This window comes from Callorhinus ursinus, unplaced genomic scaffold (genome assembly GCF_003265705.2).
Source record: "Callorhinus ursinus isolate GAN/ISIS: 27379988/994484 unplaced genomic scaffold, GSC_fseal_2.0 scaffold65, whole genome shotgun sequence".
Classification (NCBI taxonomy): Eukaryota; Metazoa; Chordata; class Mammalia; order Carnivora; family Otariidae; genus Callorhinus; species Callorhinus ursinus.
The window spans coordinates 5,075,411-5,103,332 of record NW_027397127.1 but is presented as its reverse complement, the minus strand read 5'-3'; the positions used below and the strand labels follow the sequence as shown (position 1 = coordinate 5,103,332).

The following is a 27,922-nucleotide window of genomic DNA, read 5'->3' as shown; positions in this document are numbered from 1 at the left end:
TATTTTTCTATCAAAAGAGGAAATTAAAATATCACAGAATGACTTGTTTTGTATAAAGCTGGGCTGATTGTTATCCAGTACTAGATGCTAGTCCAGATGGTAAAAGGATTATTTCATTATCTCCTATACTGCAACAGTTTGGTTCTCAAAGTATACACCGCAGATGCTTAGGGTTCCCATGACCCTTTGGGGCAGGGATCGGAGAAGTCAATATTACTTTCATAATAATACTAAAATATTTGCTTTTGCCAAAGTGTTGCCATTTGTGCTGATGTTTAAAAAACAGTGGACCGAGGCAGAGGCATGAAACTCTACTATTCATCATTGTATTCTTTACCTCTGTGCACTCACAAAGAAAGAAATGCCATTTGTTTAAGAATGTCCTTAGTAAAGCAGGAGAAGATCTAATTATTTTTCATTAAAATGCTATTTTCGTTAACGTGCAATGCATTATTTTTTTATTTTTACATGAAGTAATAAAAAATAAAATAAACTGATAAATTATTTTAAGTTTCTTGGTTTTAATATCTAATTTAATAAATATAGGTGTCTGTACCTCACATCAAGAAAAGACATTTGGGGCCCTCCATGATTCTTAAGAGTGTAAGGGGCTCTTTAGACCAAAATATTTGAGAACTGCTGCTCTCTTAACCCTCCAAACATCACTCTTATCAGGACAAGTTTCCTCTTCTTAATTATAGGTCATACGCAGACTTTTCATATCTCCAGATCTACCTCTTCTTCATGACTTTTCAAAAATGAAGACTAAGGGCTCTAAAATAACCTTCTAGAATTCCTTAGGCAGTCTCCTGTGCACTCAACCAGTCTGTTTCCTCTCACTCTCTTCTAATGTGGTGTTTTTGAGAGAGTGACCTGAGTTTTCCAGAATTTCGGTGTACTGGGCAGCAGCAGTTGTGATTTTAGTTTACGGCACACACTTTCCCCTTCTTCTTTGTCTATTAATAACATCATCCCCTTCCTGTTAGAGAACTGCCTCCATAACCCGTGTCTTCCGGACAAAGCTGTCAATCACAGGGCTCCACCCTCACCCCAAACCTGCAGACTACAAGAGTGAGCACATGATCCAGGTTTGGCCCAACCAGAGCACAGGCAACTTCTGGGAAACTGTGATTGGTCTGAGGGAGAGGGCACATGGCCTAAGTTAAGTGAATTGGAAACCTTACACAAAATTGTCTGAAGTAAAGGTAATCCTCACTTTTTTAAAAAGATTTTATTATTTATTTGACACACACACACACACACACACACACACACACGAGCAGGGGGAGGGGCAGAGGGACAAGCAGACTCCCTGCTGAGTGGGGTGCCCAACCCAAGGCTCCATCCCAGGACTCTGAGATCATGACTGGAGCCAAAATCAGATGCTGAACAGACTGAACCACCCAGGTGCCCCATAATCCTCACTTTGATCATGAGTTGTAAGGGTATATGATCGAGGCTACTACCCACCATCTTTCCCACTATATAAAAAGAGCCTGTATACAGAGTAAATACAAGCAGAGACAAGAAAATAAAGATGAGTAGAGAGAAAATTCCATCAATGTTGAGTACTTACTGCAATCTCTGAGGCCCTGGTTCCTGGCAGCTTTTTCTCCCTTTATCTTCTAGGTTATGAGAACAAATAAATCCCTTTTTGTGCTAAAGTAACTCTTCTAGCTAAAAGAATTTGGAATAGTGCATTTGAGGAAGTTACCTAACCTTCTGACTTTAGTTTCCTTGTGGGAATATCTACTCTTTCACTTCACAGATTGAAGGATTTAATGAGATGTTTAAAACACATTGAAAACTATAAAGCATTATACAAGTGTTCAGTATAAAAAATATTTTCTATCTACACCCCAGTAGCAAGGTGACCAACCTTGCTGTCCCCAAACTATTTTTAGACCACTAAGTATACTCATATCAAATCCTTGGGCCCAAGAATGGCTTAAGAGTGATTTGAATTTCCTCTGGAAATCAAATAAGGCTTAGAAACCTTTCTGCTACAGTTACTCTATCAGGAGGGTTTACCCTGCACTTAAGCCACTTCAAGAATCATGAGGACACCAGGAAAGAAGTGACTGTTCAAGGATCTGGTTGGAGGTGTAGGGGTCAAGGGGAGCTCCAAGATGGGCTACTTTGGCACAAACATTGTTTTGAATTAAAAGCAATTAAAAAAAGCTTCTGCACAGTGAAGGAAACCATCAACGAAGCTGAAAGGCAACCCAGGGAATGGGAGAAGATATTTGCAAATGACATATCTGATAAAGGGTTAGTATCTAAAATATATAAAGAACTTATAAAACTCAACACCCAAGAAACAATCCAGTTAAGAAATGGGCAGAAGACATGAATAGACATTTTTCCAGAGAAGATGTACAGATGACCAACAGACACATGGAAAGATACTCAATATCACTCATCATCAGGAAAATACAAATCAAAACCACAATGAGATAATCACCTCACACCTATCAGAATGGCTAAAATTAACCACTCAGGAAACAATAGATGTTGGCGAGGAAAGGGAGAAAGGGGAACCCTCTTACACTGTTGGTGGGAATGCAAACTGGTGCACCTACTCTGCAAAACAGTATGGAGGTTCCTCAAAAAGTTAAAAATAGAGCTACCCTATGACCCACAATTGCACTACTAGGTATTTACCCGAAGGATACAGAAATACTGATTCAAAGGGATACATGCACCCTGATGTTTATAGCAGCATTATCCACAGTAGCCAAATTATGGAAAAGAGCCCAAGTGTCCATTGACTGATGAATGGATTTTTATATATAATGGAATATTACTCAGCCATAAAAAGAATGAAATCTTTCCACTTGCAATGACGTGGATGGAGCTGGAGAGTATAATGCTAAGCAAAATCAGTCAGTCAGAGAAAGATAAATACCATATGTTTTCACTCATATGTGGAATTTAACAAAACAAATGAACATAGCAGGGAATAAAAAGGGAGGCAAACCAAGAAGCAGACTGAACTCCACGGAACAAGCTGAAGGTTCCTGGAGGGGAGGTGTGGGGGGGGATGGGTTAAAGAGGTGATGGGTATTAAAGAGGACACTTGTGATGAGCACCGGGTGTTGTATGTAAGTGATCAATCACTAAATTCTATCCCCGAAACTAATACTGCACTGTATGTTAACTAGCTGGAATTTAAATAAAAACTTGGAGAAAATAAAAAGTTAAATATTGGAGAAAAATTTAAAAATAAAAATAAGAGAAAGCAATTAAAGCCCAATAGATTCAGGAGAAGCTCTTTACCTCCCCCTCAACTGCCTGCTTGTATCAGAAAGAGGGCTATTCACAGAGATTCCTTTTTACGGAAGAAATCTATCTACATAATAGGGCAACCTTTGTTTTCCACACATCTCCTTTCACCCTTCAGCTAAAGGCCTTTCTCCACCTTGTATCCTCAGACCCTTACTCCTCTCCTTAGCTCACATAAGCATCGTGTCTTTGAAATTTCCGTGTCTGTGTGGATTCCCAGTATGTATGCTATTCAATTTGACTTCTTCCTGTTAATCTGTCTCACATCAATTTGACTCTTAGTCCAACCAGAAGGACCTTGAAGGGTGGAGGAAACTCCCTCCCTCACAGAGGTATGGATCAGTTCTCAGAGTAGTTCAGTAGGTCCAGACCAAAAAGAGGCATAGGAGAGAGAAATACTAAAGCCATTGACTCTTCCTTGCTGAGAAGGTTCACTCAGCCAAAAATAAGCAAAGATGAGAAAGTCTTCAGAGGACTGTCACATGTTAAACAAAGAGGACTCCCACACAACTAAATGCCACTTAATAGGAAGCATAAATGAATGAACCAAAAAAAAAAAAAAGTAACTCAAATGGTGGGAAGAACACAGTCAGGTGAATCATCCATGGCATATGGAATTTGGGATGTAGGCAGGGGCTAAATGCCATGGGAACATTCACAGCTTCTCCAGCGTGCTTGGCCTCTCTAGGTTGCAAGGATATTTCAGCCACATATTCTTGCCCTGTGGCCCAAGCTATCCAAGGGCTCTGTTGGATCAGAACCAAGGTGTTCTCATTCACAATTGGTTGCTCCATACTGTGCCCTTTTAGAAAATGACACGAGGAACAGAACCATGAGGCCTCGTAAGGGACAGTCTTTGGTTCTGTCTTATCAAAAGACTGACTTCTCCATAAATGAGTCTTCTAATATTTCTCATTGTCTCCTTAACTGAATTTGATTTCCCAGGTGAGGCTTCCCACCAGGAAGTGAACCATTTCCATGCTAACGCATGACAAACCACCCCACAAGAGGGTGAGAACAGCAGGAGAGTGATTTTATTTAAATTGTGAAAATCCTCCCCATTCATCTTTAAAAAAAAAAAATCAAGAATAGTAAGACAGGCGTTTGCAGTTTCTATTGCAGGTAAGTATGCACCATTTTTACTTACTAGATGAGAAGCAAGAATGGCTTTTAATTTTAACGAGGATTTGATCATGAACATTCCTTCATTTTTGATTCTGCCAAGGACCTGCCAGATGGCCTTGCTTCTGAGCAGGGAATGTCTTATTCATCACTGAGCTTTCTTTTTAATATAACAGTGTAACAAATCTCCTTCCATTCTGGTAGTCCTTGGGCCCTCTTCTCTGTCATCAGTGAGAAACTATGGGGCTTCATAACTGGGCAAATTCAGAGATGAACATAACATACCACCTGTTGAAGTCTGAATTTACACCACCACCCCGGCCCACAATGCCATGGGCCTTTTTACTCTGTTAAAAAACAAATTTAATCTTTGAGCATTTTGGTTCACCTGTCTTGGTCAGATAGTATTCACTTTATAACCCCCCAGGAAGCCACTCTCCCATGCCTTGAAGTAAATTTGGCACATGACACTTGTAGCTTTACAAGACCAAACTGGAAAAAAATAAAGGTGGTTCAGTTCACCACAGGGCAGGAAGCTTGGGGGCCCAGTGTAGCCAGGAGGCGTGCTGGAAACAGCCCCCGTGTGTCCTGAACTACCTCTGTTGTGGCCCTATAGACTGCATAGATGGGTGCAGTGAAAGCAAATCAGACTTACGTTAGCCCTGCCTTTCTGAAAAGCATGTTCATTTGTTCAATGTGGGGAAACAATCCGTTCATGTCCTGTGTCATTCAGGTGTAGCTCTATTGTTGCTTTTTCATAGTGGACTGGCTTTAGCCACTACTGGAAGACTGCAGAGTAGCAAATGCCAAGGGCAAGGGGAGGTTGGAATAGTTGGCTGCTTCTCTGACAAGTAGAAATCTCTGTGTGACCCTGTTACAAAGCCATTTGGCACACTTCCCTTCCTGACCCAGCTCAGTTAGGTACATTAGAGGCTCTAGGGCACCCCCAACTCACCCCTCCTGACTCCAAGTTGTTCTAGTCCTTTGGATGCCTTCCAGACCTGCTTTTTGTATAGGAAATGACCCAGTATTTTAGGAGACAATATTAGGCAACACTAGCAAGCATTGAAAATATTCCCAGAGACATACTCAGTGATCTACTGAGGCTAGACCTTTGACTATGACTTATTTATGGCTGTTTATGATTTTGACTAGATTCTTTATCTAGAACTTAGCCATGAGAGTCATGTTAAGAATGCAGCCCTGAGAGCCAGTCTTCAGGCCCCTTGACTCACTCACATAGATTCTGTCAGCCGCTGGGCAAAAGAAAACGTGAAGACCCCACTACCCCAATTATTAGAAGATAATAGAATCTGACTCATTCCTTTGAAGAATGAGCTGTGGGGATATTTATTTACACCCATTTAGGCCTCTTCCAAAACATTAAGCAGACATCTACCACCCAACATGGACATTGGTCCAGAATAGTAATATCATTTATTGAACACTTATAAGAGGCTCCACACAGTCAAGTGCTTTAAGCACATTCGCATTTAATCCTCATGACAACCATAGGAAGGAGGTGTTGATGTTGACTCTACCACTCATTCATTGGGAATTGGAACTTTGTTACCGGACCCTGAACTCTTCACCACTGTACTTTTCTGTGTCCCATTTTTATAGGAGGATGATGAGGATTCTGAGGAACAAGGTAGACCAAATCAATGCTACTGAAGAGTATAAGCTGCAGACCAGTGTTAGTGTGTGAACCGTTTGTTACTGGTCTGCAGTGAGAGAAGCCAAAAATTGAGTTAGCTTTTACAAACATTTATAGCACTGTAACAGAGTATGCTTTTACGTCTGCCTTGCCTAATATTAAAAAATTGGGCCTTGTCTTTTGTGTGTCTTTGGTTTTTACTTAGTTTCATTTTATAGTAATTCATTTTTATTATATATTTTTTAAAAGGATCAGCCCAGGGGCGCCTGAGTGGCTCAGTCCGTTAAATGTCTGACTCTTGATTTCTTCTCAGGCCATGATCTCAGGGTTGTGAAATCAAGCCCTGCATCAGGCTCCACGCTCAGCAGGGAGCGTGCCTAACATTCTCTCTCTCCCTTTCCCTCTGCCCGCACCTCTCTCCCTGTCTAAAATAGTAATAATAAAAAATTAAAAAATAAAACCATCAGCCCATGATGGGTTGCTATCTAAAAAGCAGAAAGAAAGAAAAACTAGTCCTTCACCGGACCAATAGCATATGTTCATGATGACCACTGTAGAAAGAAAAGTGGAAGATAGTGAAATTTGAGCTTCTTTACAATGTTTGTGGGAATTTTCTGTCTTTCTTATCAGCCCTCCCCACTTCTCCCTGATAAATTTATCCATTGCTCTTCTGGGTTTTAGGAGAACAATCTATAACACCACTTTTCTTCTTCCTAGTTTGAAAGCAACTGAGCCACGAACACCAGAGTCAGATAGAAGATCAAGTTACCAAAATAGACTGGAGGACAGAGCTGAAATGTGAGACCTCAACTGTCTTTCTAATCCCTCCCCACCCCTGAATCAGGGAGCCTCACCCACCTAGCCACTGGCTCAGGCCTTCTCTCACAAGCTAAGAGCAGATCGCAATAAAACCCTTAGACAGAAGACCTGGAAATGGCAGAGCAAAGCATTCTCAGTTTCTTCTCAAAAACTCATTACTCAGGTAAGTTTTTCTTCACTTGGTAGGGCACCAGAGAGGGTCCAGGAGGGAGATCCTGGGTGTCCTCGGAGTGTATATTCCCTCAAGGAAATGTGAGGTTAAGGGTAGGGAGGTTCCCTTAACATGTGTGATTACTCCATTCATTTAATTCCTACCTCTGAATATCTTACTAAAATGCACCCGATCCCATTCTATGAGCTTTATTGTCCCCATCACTGAATTAGCTCTTGAAAGTCTATCTCCACCAGACAAGTCTGGGGAAAGTGGTAGTAATTCCTTATCCCAAACTCCTGATAAATGCACTTCCCTTCTTAGTTGCCTTCGGTGGAAATGTGTAATTGATCAAATTATTGTAAGTTATTCATTTTTCAAGTTCTGAAGTTGTTGCCTCCGAGGGCAGGGGATCATGCATGTGCTTACTCATTTGTTACAGCTCAGTGTAACAGTAGGCATTTAAGGACTGCTTTGATCTCAAGCATGGTGAGGATGCAGACGATGGTAAAGATGTCTCTCTGGGCTGTTTGCATTTAAGTCCTTAATCTAGGATGAGAAACCAGTTTCCCCACTTCTCCTCTTGTTTTCTGGTCATACCTGATCTGCAACTTTTCTACCAGAATATCCATCCTCAGCCAAATACTTTTCAACAACATACTCACATTAGGAAAAATTAGATCCCTCTCATAGAATATGTGACTTGACTTTTTGAAATTACATTCTTCTATGGAGCAGTTTGTTTTGTTTTGTTTTTACAGAGTAATTCTTAACACATTTGTATGATGGGATACTGTTACGTGGCCATCAAACACTGTGGTGTGGTCAGTTTTGTCTTTCTTCCCATCTTCCTTTCCTGCCCTCCTCCCTGCCTTCCTTTCCTGACCTGTCACTGAGCCTCCTTCTAGGTGCCAAGAGCACCTCCTGTAGCACTTTCCAGGGCTGCTCTCCTGACATCCTTCTCAGGCCTGCCGTCTCTGCCTGCATTCTGGACACTTCCATCTCACTTTTTTGTTAGTCCTCTTTACAAGATCCTGTCGCATTTGAACATGTGCCTTCAGGAGCTCTTTCTCCAAAGAAATAACATTAATGGTGGGAATGTTGTAAATGAAGGCAGATCACTAGGGGTACATCAGGGAGCAGAGAGGCTTTTAATTACCCTTCTGATCACAGCCTGTAGATGGCTGTCTACATGTAAGGCCAGGTCTATATATTAATATTTATATCACCTTGTATAAGTACATAATTACATTTTAAGAGATGAGCTATATACTCACATATATAAATATGAATGCAAGTTTCACTAAGTGTATGTTTGTGCAAACCCCTCATTAGGACATCAATAAAATATCTTGCTCTCCTGGTACCTGTAGTTTCTGGCAGTATGGCAACTGTATCTATTTGATCTCATAAAATTAATTGCTACTTTCTTTAAAAAAAAAACTAAGCTAGATATAAACTTAATTAAATGATGAACTGAATCTCTGAATCTGGGTGCTATAAAATTGACCAGCCTGGAGCACACTCACCACCATCTACCACTTAGTAGCTTGGAAGTCCCACCTTCAAGCCTCCCTTCAACTCAAAACTGGTTAGTTTTAGAGCAGACCTCTCCAAATGACTCCTCAACACAAAATGGCTTCCTTCATCCTTGATGAGGTTCCTGGTCCTAAGACCAGCTTGGGATCTCAAGCTATGGGGTCAGGTGTCCCCAACCCATATTTCCAACCCTGTGGCCTTGTAACATTTGCTATTACTTCATTTGTATTCTGTTTATGTCTATAACTCATAGGGAATAGGGAAACTTGTAATGAGCAAAAAAGAGACTCCTGGGTGTCTCCAATGGAAACTAGACATTGTTTGGAGCAGATTCTTCGAGTTATCTGCATTTAGTCTTTCATTTTCTTTGAGCTATTTAAAAACTCTGCAAGTTGTAGATAACTGGTCCCATTGAAAAAGAATTCTTGTCCATAGACATGCAAATAAATTCTGTCTGGTGGCAGTTCAATTGACTTCCTTTTTCCTCTCTCCATGGAAAAAGCCAGCTTCTCATCTATTTTTAAAATTCCACATTTCCTTAATCCACAGAAATGTGTGTGTTTTTGACTACTCCTTTGGACTGGTGGTTAGCATCTGACCAGTTCTCTTGTTGATAAGGAGTTAAATAAAATCTTTAACACATGCTCATTTTATATCTATACGAGAGTCATGATTAACAGGTGTAAGCTCTTTGCAGGCAGAGGCTCTGCTGGAGCTGGAGTAGCAAGTGATTAAGTGCGTTCCATTTTCCGGCTCTAGACCTTGGGCAAGTTACTTACCACTCTGTGCATCAGGATATGCCCATGTGCTGGAGTAAGAATGCCTTCTCTGTCTACCCTAGGGGCTTGCCACCAGGGCAGAATGAATCTATACATGGAAAAGAATTGTAGAAATTAGAAAATGTTGGATGTAGAGTCTTCACCTTTTTCTCCTTCTGCAAAAGTAAATGTTGCCCACACTTTAAGACTCAGCATGATTCTGGGGCACCTGGGTGGCTCAGTCCGTGAAGCATCTGCCTTCAGCTCAGGTCATGATCCTGGAGTCCCGGGATCGAGCCCCATGTCTGGCTCCCTGTTCAGCAGGTGTCTGCTTCTCCCTCTTCCTCGACTGCCCTGCTCATGCTCTCTTCTTGCTCTCTCTCTCAAATAAATAAATAAAATCTTTTTTAAAAAAGACTCAGCACGATTCCTACTTCTTCCATATGAAAGCTTCTTTGCCTGCTTTAGCCACTCTTTTACCCTTCTCTAAATTCATACTGTACTGATATGAGCAATATCATACCAATCATTATTTATTCCCCTTTATAATTTCATGTGTGTTAAATTCATCTCCTTAGATTGCCAGTTTCTTTGAGGCCAGTGAGTGTCCAATGTCTTCAACTTGCTTTGCATTCCCTATTGCATGTAACAGCGTTAGGTCCCTGATAGGATAGATTCTCTGATTGAAATGGAATATTATTCTGATGTAGACATAGTCCCTACTTGCAAATGGTATGCACTCAAGTGGAAGTCATGATGAGGTTGAAGATGATTAGTACAATCACCATCAGTCTAAAATTTATATGGTAGAAAAGATGATTCAGGAATACTCTGTTTTCAGAAAAGAAGGCAGAATGAGAAGAATAGGGCATTTCAGTTGAACCACTACTATGTGTTTGGCACTACTGTAAACTCTCTACATGTATTAACCCACTTGAGACTCACAACAACCCTACTAGATAGGTATTGTTATTATCCCTCAGTTTACAAATGAGGAAATTAAGGCAAAGAGAGATTAAATAACTTGCCCCAAGTTCACCCAGCTAGTGAGTAAAGACTGGCTCCAGTCTGGGCTATTATCTACTATACCTACTATTATCCTAGGAAGAAAAGTGAAATACAAAACAATTTTCTGGGAGAGTGAGTTTCTCATTATTTTTATATGATAGCCTTTTTGATTGTTGGAACAAGGAATTACAATAAGAAGGTAGAAATAAGGAGTAAAGGAGGATGTTAGCAAGGAAGAAAAAACAGTAATGATAGTTGTCAGGACACCTTGAGAGTATGTGACCTTGGGCGAGCAAGTCATTTGACTTCTTAGTAAGATTATTGCAGGTATAAAATGAGATAATTTATATCAAGTGCATAGAACAGTGCCTGGCACATTGTAAGCCCTCAATAAATGTATAGTTATTAGTTTATTATTATTATTTATTTGAGAGAGAGAAAGCAAGAGCATGAGCAGAGGGGGAGGGGCAGAGGTAGAAGCAGACTCCCTGCTGAGCAGGGAGCCCAACATGGGGCTCAGTCCCAGGACCCTGAGATCATGACCTGAGCTGAAGGCAGATGCTGAACCAACTGAGCCACCCAGGTGCCCCTATTAGTTTTTAATTAATATTATCTATTACTGTTATTAACCACAGTAGATAGAGATAGCTTATCTTATTTTCAGGTCTGGGATCTTACACTACTTGCAAGCTAACAAATCAGCTTTATCATGATGCTGTCAGAAGACATGAGACTACAGATTCAGGGATAAAAGAGTTTTATTTACAGTAGAGCAAGCAACATGAGCATCTGCATATTTGTATTGGTTCCCTTTGCTCTCGATCCACACAGGGATGACATATGGGAGCCCAGTTAGATGCTGAGCACTCAGTTGGATTGCATCCTTGTAGAAGAACACTGAGCTTTGGGAATTCATAGCTTTTTTTTTTAAAGAATTTTGTTAAGACTTTATTTACTTATTTGAGAGAGAAAGAGTGAGAGAGAGCACAAGCAGGGGGAGCAGCAGAGGGAGAGGGAGAAGCAGACTCCCCACTGAGCAGGAAGCCTGACCCGAGCCAAAGGCAGATGCTCAACCACCCAGGCGCACCTTTTAAAATATTTTTTAAGACTTATTTATTTATTTTAAAGAAACAGAAAGAGAGAGAGAGCAGGGGGGCTGATGCAGGGCTCAATCTCATGACCCCGAGATCATGACCTGAGCCGAAATCAAAAGTCAGACACAACCAACCAAGCCAGCCAGGTGTCCAAATTCATAGCTTTTATAGTAAGCAGTAAGCATTCTGCTCTTTGTCCAGGAAGAGATGTTGCCTCATCTCTCAGAACTGGGTGCCGAAAACACAACTCTGAGAAACGGCCCAGGTAAAGAGCAGTCAGGGCTTTGTAGTATTGGCCTATCCAGTGAGAGCATGCAGGAACGCTCAAGGACTGTGACAGGTTGCTTCTTGCAATAATCATCATAATCACCATCATCCGCTTCATTATCATCATTAACTGCTATTACAAATCAGAGTGAAGGAAGATGACTTATTTCTTTCCCTGCTTATATCTGCGTGCGTTACCATATCATACCTTCTCACTCTTGACCCTGAATTTGGTCTTTTGAGGGATCATGCAATGGCTCAAATAAAAAGGAGTCTGTTCATTCGAGAGATAAGCGATACCATAAGACAAAACAACATTAGAATAACTGGGATCCCAGAAGAAGAAGAAAGAGAGAGAGGGGCAGAAGGTATATTGGAGCAAATTATAGCAAAGAACTTCCCTAATTTGGGGAAGGGAACAGGCATCAAAATCCAGGAAGCACAGAGAACCTCTCTCAAAATCAATAAAAATAGGTCAACACCCTGACATCTAATAGTAAAACTTACGAGTCTCAGAGACAAAGAGAATATCCTGAAAGCAGCTCAGGAGAAGAGATCTGTAACCTACAATGGTAGAAACATTAGACTGGCAACAGACCTATCCACAGAGACCTGGCAGGCCAGAAAGGACTGGCATGAGATCTTGAGAGCACTGAATGAGAAAAATATGCAGCCAAGAATACTATATCCAGCTAGGCTGTCATTGAAAATAGAAAGAGAGATAAAAAGCTTCCAGGACAAACAAAAACTAAAGGAATTTGCAAACACAAAATCAGCACTACAAGAAATATTGAAAGGGGTCCTCTAAGCAAAGGGAGAGCCTAAAAGCAACATAGAGCAGAAAGGAACACAGACAACATACAGTAACAGTCAGCTTACAGGCAATACAATGGCACTAAATTTGTATCTTTCAATAGTTACCCTGAATGTAAATGGACTAAATGTCCCAATCAAAAGACAGAGGCTATCAGATTGGATTAAAAAGCAAGACCCATCGATATGCCATCTGCAAGAGACTCATTTTAGACCCAAAGACACCCCCAGATTGAAAGTGAGGGGGTGAAAATCCATTTACCATGCTAAAGGACGCCAAAAGAAAGCTGGAGTGGCAATCATTATATCATACAAATTAGATTTTAAACCAAAGACTGTAATAAGAGATGAGGAAGGACACTATATCCTATTTAAAGGGTCTATCCAACAAGAAGATCTAACAATTGTAAATATCTATGCCCCTAACATGGGAGCAGCCAATTATATAAGCCAATTAATAACAAAAGCAAAGAAACACATTGACAACAATACAATAATAGTGGGGGACTTTAACACCCCCCTCACTGAAATGGACAGATCATCTAAGCAAAAGATCAACAAGGAAATAAAGACTTTAAATGACACACTGGACCAAATGGACTTCACAGATATATTCAGAACATTCCATCCCAAAGCAACAGAATACACATTCTTCTCTAGTGCCCATGGAACTTTCTCCAGAATAGATCACATCCGAGGTTACAAATCGGGTCTCAACCGGTACCAAAAGATTGGGATCATTCCCTACATATTTTCAGACCACAATGCTTTGAAACTAGAACTCAATCACAAGAGGAAAGTCGGAAAGAACTCAAATACATGGAGGCTAAAGAGCATCCTACTAAAGAATGAATGAGTCAACCAGGAAATTAAAGAAGAATTAAAAAAATCATGGAAACCAATGAAAATGAAAACACAACTGTTCAAAATCTTTGGCATGCAGCAAAGGCCATCCTAAGAGGAAAGTATATAGCAATACAAGCCCTTCTCAAGAAACAAGAAAGGTCTCAAATACACAACCTAACCCTACACCTAAAGGAGCTGGAGAAAGAACAGCAAATAAAGCCTAAACCCAGCAGGAGAAGAGAAATAATAAAGATCAGAGCAGAAATCAATGAAATAGAAACCAAAAGAATGGTAGAACAGATCAATGAAACTAGGAGCTCGTTCTTTGAAAGAATTAAGAAGATTGACAAACCCCTGGCAGGACTTATCAAAAAGAAAAGAGAAATGACCCAAATCGACAAAATCATGAATGAAAGAGGAGAGATCACAACCAACACCAAAGAAATACAAACAATTATAAGAACATATTATGAGCAACTCTATGCCAGCAAATTAGATAACCTGGAAGAAATGGGTGCATTCCTAGAGATGTATCAACGACCAAAACTGAAACAGGACGAAATAGAAAACCTGAACAGACCTATAACCACTAAGGAAATTGAAGCAGTCATCAAAAATCTCCCAACAAACAAAAGCCCAGGGCCAGATGGCTTCCCAGGGGAATTCTACCAAACATTTAAAGAATCAATATGTATTCTTCTGAAACTGTTCCAAAAAATAGAAATGGAAGGAAAACTTCCAAACTCATTTTATGAGGCCACCATTACCTTGATCCCCAAACCAGACAAAGACCCCATCAAAAAGGAGAATTACAGACCAATATCCTTGATGAATATGGATGCAAAAATTCTCACCAAAATACTAGCCAATAGGATCCAACAGTACATTAAAAGGATCATTCACCACGACCAAGTGGGATTTATCCCTGGGCTGCAAGGTTGGTTCAACATCTGCAGATCAATCAGCGTGATACAATACATTAATAAAAGAAAGAACAGGAATCATATGATCCTCTCAATAGATGCAGAAAAAGCATTTGACAACGTACAGCATCCTTTCTTGATCAAAACTCTTCAGAGTATAGGGATGGAGGGTACATACCTCAATATCATAAAAGCCATCTATGAAAAACATACAGCGAATATCATTCTCAATGGGGAAGAACTGAGAGCTTTCCCCCTAAGGTCAGGAACGAAGCAGGGATGTCCCCTATCACCACTGTGATTCAGCATAGTCTTAGAAGTCCTAGCCACAGCAATCAGACAACAAAAAGAAATCAAAGGCATCCAAATCGGCAAAGAAGTCAAACTCTTGCTCTTTGCAGATGATATGATACTTTATGTGGAAAACCCAAAAAACTCCACCCCAAAACTGCTAGAACTCATACAGGAATTCAGTAAAGTGGCAGGATATAAAATCAATGCACAGAAATCAGTGGCATTCCTATACACCAACAACAAGACAGAAGAGAGAGAAATTAAGGAGTCGATCCCATTTACAATTGCACCCAAAACCATAAGATACCTAGGAATAAATCTAACCAAAGAGGCAAAGGATCTGTACTCAGAAAACTATAAAATACTCATGAAAGAAACTGAGGAAGACACAAAGAAACAGAAAAACGTTCCATGCTCATGAACTGGAAGAACAAATATTGTGAAGATGTCAATGCTACCTAGAGCAATATACACATTCAATGCAATTCCCATCAAAATACCATCCACTTTTTTTTAAAGATTTTATTTATTTATTTGAGAGAGAGAATGAGATAGAGAGAGCATGAGAAGGGGGAGGGTCAGGGGGAGAAGCAGACTCCCTGCTGAGCCGGCAGCCCAATGTGGGACTTGATCCCAGGACTCCAGTATCATGACCTGAGCCGAAGGCAGTCGCTTAACCAACTGAGCCACTCAGGTGCCCCCCATCCACTTTTTTCAAAGAAATGGAACAAATAATCCTAAAATTTGTATGGAACTAGAAAAGACCCCGAATAGCCAGAGGAATGTTGAAAAAGAAAAGCAAAGCTGGCGGCATCACAATTCCGGACTTCCAGCTCTATTACAAAGCTGTCATCATCAAGACAGTATGGTACTGGCACAAAAACAGACACATAGATCAGTGGAGCAGAATAGAGAGCGCAGAAATGGACCCTCAACTCTATGGTCAACTAATCTTTGACAAAGCAGGAAAGAATGTCCAATGGAAAAAAGTCTCTTCAACAAATGGTGCTGGGAAAAATGGACAGCCACATGCAGAAGAATGAAACTGGACCATTTCCTTACACCACACACAAAAATAGACTCAAAATGGTTGAAAAACCTACATGTGAGACAGGAGTCCTTCAAAATCCTAAAGGAGAACACAGGCAGCAACCTCTTTGACCTTAGCCACAGAAACTTCTTCCTAGAAACATCGTCAAAGGCAAGGGAAGCAAGGGCAAAACTGAACTATTGGGACTTCATCAGGATAAAAAGCTTTTGCACAGCAAAAGAAACAGTCAACAAAACCAAAAGACAACCGACAGAATGGGAGAAGAAATTTGCAAATGACATATCCGATAAAGGGCTAGTATCCACAGTCTATAAAGAACTTATCAAACTCAACACCCAAAGAATAAATAATCCAATCAAGAAATGGGCAGAAGACATGAACAGACATTTTTCCAAAGAAGACATCCAAATGGCAAACAGACACATGAAAAAGTAATCAACTTCGCTTGGCATCAGGGAAATCCAAATCAAAACCTCAATGAGATACCTCCTCATACCAGTCAGAATGGCTAAAATTAACAAGTCAGGAAACGACAGATGTTGGCAGGTATGTGGCAAAAGGGGAACCCTCCTACACTGTCAGTGGGAATGCAAGCTGGTGCAGCCACTCTGGAAAACAGTACGGAGGTTCCTCAAAAAGTTGAAAATAGAGCTACCATACAACCCAGCAATTGCACTACTGGGTATTTACCCCAAAGATACAAATGTAGGGATCTGAAGGGGTACGTGCACCTTGATGTTTATAGCAGCAATGTCCACAATAGCCAAACTGTGGAAAAAGCCAAGATGTCCATCGACAGATGAATGGATAAAGAAGAGGTGGTATATATAATGGAATATTATGCAGCCATCAAGAGGAATGAGATCTTGCCATTTGCAATGACGTGGATGGAACTGGAGGGTGTTATGCTCAGTGAAATAAGTCAGTCAGAGAAAGACATGTATCATATGACCTCACTGATATGAGGAATTCTTAATCTCAGGAAACAAACTGAGGTTTGCTGGAGTGGTGGGGGGTGGGAGGGATGGGGTGGCTGGGTGATAGACATTGGGGAGGGTATGTGCTCTGGTGAGCACTGTGAATTGTGCAAGACTGTTGAATCACAGATCTGTACCTCTGAAACAAATAATGCAGTATATGTTAAGAAAAAAAAAGAAGATAGGAGGGGAAGAATGAAGGGGGGGAACTGGAGGGGGAGACGAACCATGAGAGACGATGGACTCTGAGAAACAAACTGAGGGTTCTAGAGGGGAGGGGGGTAGGGGGATGGGTTAGCCTGGTGATGGGTATTAAAGAGGGCACGTTCTGCATGGAGCACTGGGTGTTATATGCAAAGAATGAATCATGGAACACTACATCAAAAACTAATGATGTAATGTATGGTGATTAACATAACAATAAAAAATTTAAAGAGAAAAAAAAAGGAGTCTGTTCCTCTCTTAGCACTTCCAATTTCCTTTCCATGACTGCAGACTTAGGTTCCTCCCACTCTTGCTTCCTATTTTACTTCAACCTGAGATATCATGCAGGCTTTTACTTTCCTTTCGTCCCCTGCATTAAGGCTTTGGAAGGCAGCTATGCTCACCACTATACTACCAAAACCGGCTTAAGGCATTTTGGAAAAAGCATTAATTTTGTGCATCTGGAACAGGCATGTTATCTTCCAGCATAACAGCTCAGTCTGGAAACATTGCTTTCTCCACATGGATCTGAATTAAGTGTCACTCTCTAGGCAAGATGCGGCTTTCTCCAAAAGGAGCTTTGGGAAGTTACGATCGATGTATATTTCATTGAGCTACCTGGAACAGCCACCTGCATTCCAGTTGATATTAAATAAGCTTACAGTATCCACCAGAAATGCTTTTCTAAACCAGAATTTAAGAAGTATTAGTGGGGGGGGGGGTGCCTGGCTGGCTCAGTCAGTGGAGTGTGTGACTCTTGATCTCTGGGTTGTGAATTTGAGCCACATGTCGGGTTAGAGGTTACTTAAAAATAAAATCTTTTAAAAAAAAGTGTTAGTGGGAAAAGAACAACTTAGATGTTGTGCCTCACAGGTAACACAAACTAGATGGCTGGAAACAATGGGAATTCATTCACTCATACTCCAAAGCTTCTAGGGGAAGATTCTTCTTGGTCTCTTCCAGCTTCATGACTGTAATCTCTGCCTACACAGACGAGTTCTCCCTATGTATCTTTCTTCTCTTTTTGTAAAGACATCAGTCGTATTTGAATTTAAGGGTCTGCCCTACTCCAGTATGACCTCGTATTAACTAATTACATCTGCAATGATCTTATTGCTATATTAGGCCACATTCTGTGCTACTGGTAGTTAGGATTTCGACTTGTCCCTTTGGGGCAAACAATTCAAACCATAACATTGACTAATCTAATTCCTTTATTGTATAGATAATAAAACCGAGGCACAAGAAAGCTGTCAGGTACCCATGGTCATTGCTCTTCAGATTCTGTGTCTTTTCGGATTGGGGACCCTTCCCCATCTTCTCCTTTAAGAACTGCGGGGTCACAGGGCACCTGGCTGGCTCAGTCAGTAGAACATGTGACTCTTGATCTTGGGGTTATGAGTTCAAAGCCCACGTAGGACGTAGAGCTTACTTAAAAGAAAAACAAAAACAAAAACAAAAATTGCAGGGTCCCTCACACGTTAACTCCGTGGACTTCTATCTAACGTATTCTCTGCATTGACCTTTAATATTTGATTCCCCACCTTCTTGAGTCCCATTCTGTTGATGCCACCCATGTTCCAAAGTGTGGGGCATGGGAAGCAGTCCTCGTGTTTTTGAATACTCCAGGGTGAAGCCACAGTAAACATTGGAGGGCCCTCGTGACTTTGCATCGGATAAACAAGTTAAAATGGGTCCCTTGGAGAACATGGAGGCTGGTAGGAAGTGAATGTAGACAGTATTCATATATGGGAGAGTTTATTATTAGAGATCTTCTTCGAATGGTAGGCAAATCATAACCATATAATTTTAAATGATACAAGATACAACATATCTGACAAAGTTTTGTTTTTCAGACTGTCACGGGGCAAGTATGAGCAAGTGAAACCTTTGTACCATTCTTATCTTACAGCCTCTTCCGGGCTGTGGGGATTTGCTCATGTTCCTCTGGGATTGTAAAATGCACAAGTGATTCAGAGCTTCTGTCACTGGATTAATGGTCAAGACGCTATAGACAGGCAAACTTTCCCTCAATTTTCTTGGGATTTTTTTTCTTTGCTTTATGTTGAAGGCATTCCATGTACCAATTAAGGGCTATTTATCTTCTCATCTTAATTCAACAGCAAAATACCTATAAAAGGCTATATTAGTTCATACCTATCTCTGAATGGACTTAATGGTATCATTTTATATTGTTGAAATGTGTTCAGCACCTGAAAACCTCTCTTGTTGCATTTATATTCTGAAAATATCACTACATAAAGGGAGGGGAAAAAAACCTAGGGTTGATAATTAGCTGAGTTGTAATGATTTAGAGAAAAAAAATCATAGTGCTTTTAAGATCCAAAGGAACAACAACAAAAAAAAAGATCCAAAGGAACATTTTTTTTTTAATTTTATATTTTATTTTAAGTAGACTCCATGCCCAGCCAGCATGGAGCCAAACACAGGGCTTGAACTGATGACCCTGAAATCAAGACCCGAGCTGAGATCAAGATTCGGTTGCTTAACAGACTGAGCCATCCAGCCTCCCCCCACCTCTGCTGCCCAAGGGAACCTTTTAAAAAAAGTGGACTTCACAGCATTCGGTTTTGCTTTGAGAGTTCATCAAATTTCAAAACTGGTTATTTCCAAAAGGGGTAACTGGGTCATTTCTGCCTGTTGGAATAGAACTGGTAGAGTTGGTCCCCTGGCTCTACCATAACTCCCATCCATCATTTTGTGTTAAAAAGAAAAACAGAGCGTGTTTTTCCTTTAATACCCAGATTGAGCCTGTTACAAGCAGAAGCCAACCCCATTCAAAAGGGTACATTACTAATGCTGGTTGCCAGGGGCTAGGGGGAGGCAGGAAAAGGGCAGTTGCTATTTAATGAATGTATAGTTGCAGTTTTGCAAGATGAAAAGGTTCTGGAGATCCATTGCATACCAAGGTGAATATACTTAAGCACTATTAAACTGTACAGTTAAAAAGAGTTAAGATAGTAAATTTTGTCACGGGTTCTTTTACCACAGTTAAAAATAAAAATAATTAACTAAAAATATATATAGGCTTGGGGCACTTGGGTGGCTGAGTCAGTTGAGCATTCGACTCTTGATTTCAGCTCAAGTCATGATCTCAGGGTCCTAGGATTAAGCCCCACATGGGGCTCTGGAGCTCAGCAGGGAGTCTGCTTGAGATCTCTCTTTCCCTCTCTCTCTGCCCCTCCCTCGACTCACGAGAGTGTGCTATTTCTCTCTCTCTCAAATAAATAAGTCTTTAAAAAAATGCATAGGCTAATGTGATTGAATAGGAGCCCCAAAGTCTCAGGCACCAAAAGCCTCTTTCTAATTGCCTACTTTCTTATCTAACAACCCACCTACCCTCCGATTAGAGTTCCTTTTTCATGTAAAAACATTTTCTAGATAAAGTCACCATGTAAAGTGCATACAGAATTGTGGAGGGGGGATGGCCAGATAACTATTAACATGAATTAGCTTATTAAAGATATATAGGTGAGAAATTAGGACATCCCGTTAGATAATATTTGTGGGTGAGGAGGAATCTAGAAAAGTGGGAAACATGAGATAACCTAAGAGTACAGACACAGGAAGAGTGAGTGAGGCCGTAGTCCCTGAGATAGGAGACAAGGTCATCAGTGTGAATGCTCAAAGAGCATAGGAGCACACTCACCATGCAATTTACCTACTGTACAATCTAGGTAGGTAGATAGAAAGTCCTGTATCAGGACTAAGAACGTGAATGCTGACTATATCAAGGACCAGGACAAAGGCCATGGACTGGAAAACAGAAGCCAAGTCTAGATGTTCCAGAAATCTAGATACATGAATGAGTAGTATCTGGTGAAGATCCCAGCAGTAGATGGTTCTGACAAAGTTGGAAGTCTAGACCCAGGTCAAGACACCAACGGTCTGCAGAGCCAGACAATGGCCAAAATGAGATACTCAGAGAAGAGGGCAGGTTTAGGAAAGTATAACATTAGAATAGAGAGCAGTTCCAGAACCTCACCAGCTGGAATGGACTTGGAACTCAGGCAAAGGTATGATATGAGGGCTAGAAACCAGTTTAGAAGTTTGGGTGTCAAATATGAGAACATAGGCAAGAAGTCCTGGCAAAGGATAAAAGGGATGAATGAGGGCTTGATGCTGATCCACTTTGGAGATTAGGAACTTAATATCATTCCTGTTAAGGCAAGAACAAATGCTGGAAAACTTCCTCAAGGCCCTACAGATGAGAGTTGTTGTTTGGGTTTCCCTGGATGAGATATTGATGTACAGGCAAGACAAAGCATAGTTTTTGGCAGGAAGCTTCCGGCACTTTTGTGCAGAAAGAACTTGGAAAGGAAGGTGATTCTAAAAGCATAAGCTTTTAATTATTTAATTCCACTGATTCTTAGACCAAGATGCTGTTTGCTTGGTGCTCTCAGTAAACATGTACCCCTCCTTTTTTTTGCTGTCCTTCCCCCATTTCCTCAGCATTTCCCACCAGTGCCTAGATATTCCAAGACAAGAGTCCATATGCAGTCCTGTGTCTGTCTTGGGCATTCCATGAGAAATGTTTCTATAATTGCATTAGTAACCTGATAATTGTTGTACATATCTTTTCTACTCAGTGTAGAGTGCTGTCAAAAATGTACAAGAGAGGGGCACCTGGGTTTCACAGTTGTTTAAGCATCTGACGCTTGGTCTCAGCTCAGGTCATGATCTCAGGGTCTTGAGATCCAGCCGCACGTTGGGCTCCACGCTGCTCCTACTGCTCATGCTGTCTCTCTTTCTCTAACAAATAAATTTTTTAAAAAATGTGCGAGTGCTTTAATAACAATTATTACTTCCTAGTAGTGTGTATTTAAATTTTATATTGAGCTTTAAAGATAGTAGGAGGCAATGAGAGGACCTGCCTGCCTAGGTCATTTAGATCCCTATTGCAGACACAGCTTCATCCCAGTCTCAGGGATCAATGATGTTGGCCAAAGAGATTTAAGGAGCCCTAGGCCTATAGCTCTGTGTCTCAGCAGTAAGCCAACTGTGGCGTTAGTCTGTATTGGCTCCCCTTCTGTGAGATGGGGGCTGGACAAGGTGTAGGACCAACGGGGTTACTTTGGTGGAACCAAAACACAGCACAATTTCTCTCTAGCTATAGGATGGTTTGAAAAGCCTGAGAGCACAGCCAGGCTTTCCAGGTGTCCTGGAGGGTGCCATGAACCAAAGGCAGGGCAGTATATATAGCTACAGAAGCAACATTCCAGTAAGTTCAAGAGTTGGGAATCAGACTAAAGTGCAAACAAAACAAAATAAATGCAAACAAACAATAACAACAAGCTATGAAGGAAAGGATAGTTGAGTCAGTGGATTCAAACATGAAAAAAAAAATCTTAGAGACAAAAGGAGTGCAAAGGCTTCCCACTTTTTTAGACCCAGTCACAGCACAGGCTTAAGTGGGTTGGTATATAAGGTTTAAGTAACGTGGCTCGAGTAGAAGGAAGAGTCTGATCATTAGATTCTCACCTTGTTTCTCTTAACTTGGTCTTGATCTTGTTCCCTTATTTCTACATACCTCATTTAGTCATCTCAGAATCCTAACTCCTCTAGACCTGTGGTCCTGTCATCTCTGTCTCTGTGTCATCTCTGGTTGGACTTCAATCACCTCTGTTTCCTGATAATCATATTCATCCTGGTGTTTTGGTTATAGCCAAATGCTTCTATCAGTGAGCTCTTCCAGCCTACCTGGGCACACATCTATAGTGTCCCTCCTAGTGAGATTCCTCTGATGCCAGTAACCTGTTTACCTAGGGCCTGCTGTTAGACTTGGCTTTTACACTGGTCCAGATGTCCTCTTGTTGCACAATAAATGCGTATTGAATTTAACTTCCTGGAAACTTCCCAGATTACCTGCCATGCTCCCATGGGTCTGGCCCTCCCTGGTGAGGTTCTGAGGTTGCCAGGTGTTTGGTCTTGACAAAGATGGTCTTGTTTTTGAGCTTGTGGTCTGGTAAAAAATATCAGACATAGGACTATCCCCTTTTTCCAGTTAAATAAATTGTATCATTATGTTACAGCAGAAATTGTATACACATAAGCAATGAAATCTAATACAAGGTAGAAATTGTTATCAGTGCAAGTTATATACATCATGTCTTCTCAAAATTAGGGCCTTGGAGATTTGTTCACTGTATCCAGTATTTTTGCAGATACCATTTGGCAACCCTATCTAGGTTATTCTTCCTCCTACCACAACTTACAGTGTGAGATAATATAGAGGAGAAACATTACTCAGCTTGTACTTAGAAAATATGTTTAATGTTAAGAACACCATCAACATCAACAAAGATGTATCAAGTACCCGCTTTAATGATTCAAGCACCCCTTTAAAGTAACTGCAGTGATTGCTGACATCTCTACTTTCTAAAGGGAGGAAAAAAGACTATCTGTAGCTTCATTAGATGGCTTTCTTTAGAGATATAGATAGATGATGATAGATAAATAGATGATAGATAGATAGATAGATATCAAAATAAGCACAGACTGGGACACCTGGCTGGCTTAGTTGGTGGAGCATGCAACTCTTGATCTCAAGGTTGTGAGTTCAAGTTTCATGTTGAGTGTGGAGCCTACTTAAAAATAAAATCTTTCAAAAAAAATAAGCACCGACATGGTTACCAAAAGAAAATAGGAGACTTCTGCTTCTTGGAAGATAGAATAGATGTACTTTTCCCAATTTCTCTTGCTAAACACAACGAAACTCCCTGGATCTTACGTATAAATCAAACATCAGAAGACTCTGTAAGGTCCAGAGAAGAAAACAGGCCAGATGGGGACTTTAGTCCCCAAGGGATGATGCAGTGGTGATTTTCCTCGATATTCCTTTTGCCTCATACATTCTAGCCTTGGGCTGAAGAAGTTGGCAACCCAGAAACACCAAATGAAATAGAAAAAAAATGTCCAAGCAGTGAAGTCTGCTCTCTTTAGCCAAAGGACCAGGAAAGGGGCAGTCCAGAAAGACAGAAAACTTGTAGACAATACCACTCTATTCCAGCCAAACATCACAGAAAAAAACTGTGACCCTCATCCCCAGTCATTCCAGCAAAGGTTGACGAGTAGATATAGACTTACCTCCTCAGCAGGTTGTAATGAGGTACCTCAACGTCCCAGCCTAGGTGCTGTTAGAGAAGACCAAGTAGGAAGCCCAGACTTGCATCATAGCTGGTCAGTAATGGTCCCTCCTCCAATCCCCATGTATCAGTGAAAACTATTGTGGGAGCCAGAACTTCCACCTTTATGGCAGGGAAAAGGAGCTCCCCCCTCAAGTGTCAACAGAAGCCAAATGGAGAAACTGGACTTCTTCCACCTGAAAGTAATGAAGGAGCCCTACCCCTTGCTCCTCTAGATGGATGTCAGAGAAAACCAGCAAGAACAGAAGGTCTAAAGAAGGTGTAGGGGCACCTGGCTGGCTCAGTTAGTGGAGTGTATGGCTCTTAATCTCGGGGTCATGAGTTCAAGTCCCAGGTCGAGTGCAGAGATCACTTAAAAAACAAAATCTTAAAAAGTAAGAATGGCTAATGAATGTTCTCTAAATAGAAAGGTAATGATAAAAGAAGGAATTTTAGAATATCAGAAAGGAAGAACACAGTAAGACAAATAATATGGGTAAATAAAATAGACTTTATTTTTCCTCTTGAGTTTTCTGAATTATACTTAATAGTTAAAACAAATTATTAAATTGTCTGATGTAATTCTAAATGTATATAGAGGAAGTCTTTAAGACAGTTATATTATATCGAGGTGCCTGGGTGGCTCAGATGGTTAAGCGTCTGCCTTCGGCTGAGGTCATGATCCCAGGGTCCCAGGATTAAGCCCCGCATCGGGCTCCCTGCTTGGTGGGGAGCCTGCTTCTCCCTCTCCCTCTGCTGTTCCCCTTGCTTGTGCTCTCTCTCTCTCTCTGACAAATAAATAAATAAAATCTTTAGGAAAAAAAGACAATTATATTATAAATGGGGGAAGATAAACGTAAAAGGAGGTAAAGTTTCTATACTACACTCAGACTGGTAAAATAACAACCCTAGTAGACCGTGATAAGTTATGTATAGGTAATGTAAGACCTAGACCAACTGCCAAAATGTATATACAAAGATATACACCACAAAAGACTACAGATAATCAAAATGGAATTCTGATAAATGTTCAAGTAATCTACAAGAAGACAGGGAAAGAAGCTAGAAAGATGAAAAACAAAGAAAACAAACAAAACAAGCAAAATAAAATGGCATACTTAAGCCTTACTGTATCAATAATTAAATGTAAAGTGTCTGAATACACCAGTTAAGGCACAGATAGGCAGAGTGGATGTAAAATATGACAATATGCTATCTAAAGAAACTTACCTCAAATATTATGATATGGGCAGGTTGAAAGTAAAAGGATGGAAAAAATTATACTATGCAAACATCATTCAACAGAAAGTAAGGATTACTATATTAATATGAGAATAAGTAGACTTTATTTTTTAAGATTTTATTTTTTTAAGATTTTACTTATTTATTTGAGATGGAGAGAGAGGGAGCATGAGTGGAGTGGGGGAAGAGGGGCAGGAAGAGAGGGAGTAGCAGGCTCTCCACTGAGCAGGGACCCTGATGTGGGACGCAATCCTAGGACCCCAGGATCATGACCTGAGCCAAAGACAGATGCTCAACCAACCGAGTCACCCAGGCGCCCCTTAATATTTTATTTTTATGTAATCTCTACACCCAATGTTGGGCCAAATTTACAATCCAGAGATCAAGAGTCACATGCTCTACTGACTGAGCCAGCCAGGCACCCCAGATAAAGCAGACTTCAGAGCAAAGAAAATGATCAGAGATACAGAGGAATATTATATAATGCTAATAGGGTCAACCACCAAGAAGAATAACAATCCTAAATGTGCACACGCTAAAGATAGTTCCAAACTATGTGAAGCAAACGCTGAAAGAACTTAAAGGAGAAATAAACAAAGACACAATTATAGTTGGAGACTTCGGCACCTCTACCTCAACATTTGATAGAACTACTAGACAGAAAATCAGCAAGCAAATAGAAGATTTCAACACCACGATCCATCAGGATCTAGTTGACACTTATAGAACATTCCACACAAGAATGGCAGAATACACATCCTTTTCAAGCACCCACAGAACACATAACAAGAAGTACAAGATAGAGTATATCTTGAGCCATAAAACAAACATCAACAAAACTAAAAATACAGCATATGAAATATAGTCAATAATACTGTAATAATTTTGTATGGCAACAGATGGTAACTACACTTGTGGGGAGCATTTTGTAATAATATAGAATTGTCAAATCACTATGTTGCACACCTGAAACTAATATAGTGTTGTATGTCAACTATAATTTAATTTTAAAAAATTGAAATCATATAAAAAGTGTTCTCTAATCACAGTGAAACAAAATAGAAATCAAAGTGGGAAAATTTTCAAACACTTGGAAACAAAACTCACCTCTAAACACTCTATTAGTAAAAAAGGAAGTCTCAAAGGAAATTTTAAAATACATAAAACTGATTAAAAATGAAAATAAAACATATCAAAATCTGTAGAACATAGGCTAAGCAGTCCTGAGACAGTTATTTATAGCACTGAATGCTTACCTTTGAAAAGAGGCAGTCTCAAACCAAGAATATGAGCTCCCACTTTAAGAATCTAGAAAAATAAAAGCAAAATAAGCACTAAGCAGTCAGAAAGAAGAAAATAATAAAGTTAAGAGCGAAAATCAGTGAGATTAAAAACAGAAAAACAAACGAGAAAAATCAATAAAACAAAGACCTGGTTCTTTGAAAAGATCAATAAAACTGACAAAATTCTAGGAAGACTGACAAAGCAAAAAGAGAGAATACAAAAATTACCAGTATCAGGCATCAAACAGGATATTACCACAGACTTTGCAGACATCAGGGGATAATAAGGGAGTACTACAAAAAATTCTACACACATAAATCTGGCAACTTAGATGAAATGAGCAATCCTTCAAAAAAACACAATATACTCATACATATTAGAAATGAAGAAATAGGGGCACCTGGGTGGCTCAGTAAGTTAAGCATCCAACTCTTGGTTTCAGCTCAGGTCATGATCTCAAGGTCATGAGATCAAGCCCCATGTCGGGCTCTGTGCTCAGTGAGGAGTCCGCCTGGGATTCTTTACCCCTCCTCCCTCCCCCTCTGCTCCTCTCCCTGCTCACACACTCTCTCTCTAAGATAAATAAATAAATAAAATTTAAAAAAAGAAATGAAGAGATACAATTGCTAATATATGTAGATGGCATGGCTGTCTATGTAGAAAATCCCAAAGAATCTACAAAATCTCCTAAAAGTAATAAATGAGTTCAGCAAGGTCACAGCATACAAGATGAACATCCAAAACTCAATTGTATTTGACATACTAGCAATGAACACATGGACACCAAAATTAAAAATACAGTACCATTTATAATTGCTCACGAAGAAAAGAAAACTTAAGTGTGACTCTAATATAATATGTACAGGACATATATGCTAAAATTTACACAATGCCGATAAAAGAAAAATTTTTTAAAGATTTATTTATTTGAGAGAGAGTGTGAGTGGGGGGAGGGGCAGAGGGACAGGAAGAGAATCCTCAGGCAGACTCCCTTCTGAGCACGGAGACCAGTGCAGGGCTCAGTCCCAGGACCCTGAGATCATGACCTGAGCCAAAATCAACAGTCGGCTGCTCAACTGACTGAGGCAGGTGCTCCAAAAGAATTTTTTAAAAAATTTAAATAAATGAAGAGACATACTGTATTCCTAGACTGGAAGACTCAAAACTGTAAAGATACCAGTTCTCCCCGAACTGATATACAGGTTTAATGAAATGCTTATCAAAATCCCAGGAAGAGTTGTTTTTAGATACAGATAAGATTAATCTAAAAATTAATCTAAAATTTATATGAAAAGGCAAAGGAACTAGAATAGGTAAAACCATTTTGAAAGCCAAGAATAAAATGGGAGGAATCGGTCTATTAAAATTTCAAGACTTACTGTATTAGTTTCCTATTGCTGCTGGAACAAATTACCATACTTTAGTGGTTTTAAACAACACAAA

At 40.2% G+C, this 27,922-nt stretch overlaps 1 long non-coding RNA gene across 1 annotated transcript in view; it reads right to left on the bottom strand.

Moving 5' to 3' along the window:
- The window catches only part of LOC141371292 (uncharacterized), a 51,149-nt gene extending 24,627 nt beyond the window's left edge, over window positions 1-26,522 (bottom strand). Inside the window, exons 1-2 of the long non-coding RNA XR_012376118.1 lie at window positions 26,452-26,522; window positions 9,353-9,440 (exon numbers count right to left, since the gene is read on the bottom strand). This is a non-coding gene — a long non-coding RNA (uncharacterized lncRNA). The remainder of the gene's footprint in view (window positions 1-9,352; window positions 9,441-26,451) is intronic.
- Window positions 26,523-27,922: the final 1,400 nt, after the last annotated feature.